The following is a 3,426-nucleotide window of genomic DNA, read 5'->3' on the forward strand; positions in this document are numbered from 1 at the left end:
ATGATATACAGATGTTAACTATATAGTTTAGAGAGAGGTGTTAGCTCTTGTGACAAGAGTGTCATCTTTTCAACTCAATACACATCTGCCTTAGAAAACTGAAATCACATTATTCAAAACATGTAAACAACCTTCTGAAGTACCTCAGCATCATTGTGCATAAACCTGATTTACATTTACAGAATTTTACTACTCCTCAAAAGCTGTAATTTGCATCTGCTTGTAAACTGTGGTTGGGAGCTATTACATATCAGACTTCTAGATTGTGTGCAAATTAAGGAAATCATAGGGCATTACCACTAATTTACATACAAAAGTAAACATCCCTATTCATGAAGTTCCCTGAGCCTTGTTATTATATGGAATAAACTGCAATGATTCACTTGTTATTTACACAGCCACCCAAGCAGGGTATTTTCTTTCTACTGTCACCCAGTTAGATACTGCAGTAAAGGGGTATAAAAGCCAGTGACTAAAATATGTTCCAAAGCAGATCCATAATGATTCTTCCTAGGTGGCCTTGCTACTTGGCTTTTGAGTAAACAGTAATGTTGGGTTTGCAATTTTCTATGTCTTGATCTATGTGGCACTTAGTTTACAGTAGTCTACCAAAAATGGAATAATTAAGGCACTCCCCCACCCCCCGGTCTTTCAACATTTCTTTTATCCCTGTTGATGTAACTTAAGTTGCACACAGGTTTTTTTCTGCTTCTCACAGAATCTAGCTGTGTGAGGGGGGGGGATACTGTAGGGTTGCCGCCTCCAGGTGGGGCCTGGAGATTTTCCCCTTTTACAACTGATCTCCAGCTGGCAGTGATCAACTCCTTTGGAGAAAATGGCTGCTTTGAAGGGTGGATTCTATGGCATTGTAACATGCTGAGGACCCTCCCCAAACCCTGCCTTATCCTGGATCTGTTCCCAAAGTCTCCAAGTATTTTCCAACACAGATCTGGCAAACGTAATAATTGTTCCCTCTAAGATGAATTAGCGTGAGCTAACTCAGATTTTTAGCCTCCAGCTCATACATTTTTGTCTTAGCTATGGAAAAATGCCCTTAAAACACAATTTATGCAGTAGCTCACAACTTTAATATCAGTAGCTCACAAAGTAGAATTTTTGCTCACAAGGCTCTACAGCTTAGAGGGAACATTGACCGTAATATACATACACCAACCAAATTTGTTGCAGTTTGCTAGATGAAGGAAGGATACAGTTTGACTTCTGCTAAAGAAACTGGAATGCACAATAAGATTTCTGATAGGCTTGCCAATTCCCAGGTCCCAGCGGGGGTTCTCCCGCTTTCCAAGGTTCCTTCCTGCTCCCAGCCAACTGGCTGGTGGGGGTAAGCCCCTGCCCCCCACAGCCACCATGTGCCTTTCCACCTCCAGAGGCTTCTCCCTACCCCTTGAAATCAGCTTCATAAGCCTAAAATCTGTTTTGAAGCAGAAAAAACGTATGTGTGTGTGTGTGTGTGTGTGTGGGGAAATGCCACTAGTGCTGGATCTCTCTTAGAACGTTCCCTTGTTAATTGACACAACACCCTTCCAAGTTTTAGGCATGGGGAACAAAGCAATGCATTTTGTAGGACTCTGGAGACGGGAAGCGGTGTATCACCTGAAGACCCCACCTCTGATAGGGATGCTCTCGTTCAATCCATGTTCTATCAGCTTTATATCTTCCAGGTCATCTTTGTGCTGCTGATCAGGTGATTCAAACCTTCTTGTTGTTGCTTCAGATATTGCTTGATTTCCCACAGGAGGTCAGCGTCTATGTAGTACCTCTCTGCTGATCTCACCACTCCCAAGTGGTTCTGCATCCTGATCTGGGACATCACCTCATTCAGTCGACCCTTGAACTGCATGGGCGCATTGAGTTTACACTGAATGGTGTCCAGCTGGACACAAAGCTGCTCCTCGTCTGTTTGGATGGCGTAGCCACTTTTCCTCTGGATCTCTTGCTTGATTAAGACCTGCAACATTCTGTGCGACAGGTCCATCTTTTACTGGGCTATTTTGGACATTGTTGTCATCTGGTTTTTCTGCAACTCGCTGATGTCTTCTAATATTATGTCGAAACTGTTCTGATGTTGTTTCGTCATCTGGTCTTTGACCTTCAGCCTTCTCAAAAGCTCTTTGAAGCTGACTATCGGCACGGGAATCAGCTTCTCAGGATCTGGATTATCCACTTTGGCCTGTTCCCAAATGATAGGATCCACACATGCAGGAAGATTCAGCAACAGATGCTTGATCTGGGCTGGGGAAAGTTCAGTCCTAGCCAGGGTGAGAGGAATGCCAAGCTGCTGAAACTGGGTCTTGATGTTTGCCTGCTCGAAGTCGGCATACAGGGTGGTGGCCGCGACTCATCTCGAGGTCCCATTTGATGACTACCTTGGTCTGGTCATTGGGCATTGTCTCGACACCTTCGACGTTGACAGTGAGTGTCTGGTTGGAGCCCAGGATTTTGTGCAAGGACTCCACAAGCTGCTGCTGCTGGCTTCGGATCTCTGCTTCCTTTTTGTTGAAGACCAGGGTGACCAAGCTGTCTTCGTCCTTATTGTTGGGCATGCTGCTATAGCCCACAGCCTTAAATCTGCAGAATGGGTTTTCCTGTGTGAACTCCACTGGGGTGCTGCTGCTGTTGAAGTATCCTTTGCCTGTACCCCTAAACATCTGCAGCTGGTTCCACTTGGCCAAAATGGCAGCCCGCTCATCTCCCAAGAGGGTGGGGGCAGACAAGGCACTGGCTGTGTTGATCAGCTGGTTGGACTGGGCAGGGGCTTGGATATGCTGACTGAAGAGGCTGCTGAGGGCTGGCTGCTGCTGTTGCTGGATGTTGAAGCCTCCAAAGTTGTGTTGATGGCATGTCATTTCTGGGGTAGATTCCAAAATAATGTCATGGCGCTCAAGGATAGCAGGAACTTTATGGCATGCAATCACTTTCAGATTTGTCCCCAAAATGACATCATGCCATTGGTATGATGCACCCCCCCCCCGGCCTCCCACTGGCTGGCACCCTATGTATGGAGTTCAGCAGCAACTGCAATAGCACAGTGTTTGTGCTGCCATGCCTACTTGGTATATGCCAGATAAGAAAGAAACTGGCAGTCAACCCCAATGCCATTTAAAAATGGTGATCGGGACAGCGAGGCTCACAGCGATATCGGGTTCGGAAATCAGCCGCCGCTGACAGTCCAGACCCACAACATCAAGCAGCCCACCTTCTCGGATGCTTCCTGGGTCCCAGAGTTGAGTCCCCCGGTATGGTGGACACTCAGCTGCCCGATTAGAGAGTGGCCCTGGGAGTGCCGGCTAGGGTCGCTCTCTAGCTTAGGTTGCTGAAACCAAATTCTCAAATATAAATAAGATATAATGAAACTAGAAAACTGTTAGGCTGTAGCATAAAAATGCCCATTGATTAGTATTGTGA

General features: G+C 46.1%; 1 pseudogene; it reads right to left on the minus strand.

Moving 5' to 3' along the window:
• Nucleotides 1-1,545: 1,545 nt before the first annotated feature.
• On the minus strand, nt 1,546-2,867 carry LOC132588859 (nucleoporin p54-like; annotated as a pseudogene).
• Nucleotides 2,868-3,426: the final 559 nt, after the last annotated feature.

The sequence above is a fragment of the Heteronotia binoei genome, chromosome 21 (assembly GCF_032191835.1).
Source record: "Heteronotia binoei isolate CCM8104 ecotype False Entrance Well chromosome 21, APGP_CSIRO_Hbin_v1, whole genome shotgun sequence".
Taxonomy (NCBI): domain Eukaryota; kingdom Metazoa; phylum Chordata; class Lepidosauria; order Squamata; family Gekkonidae; genus Heteronotia; species Heteronotia binoei.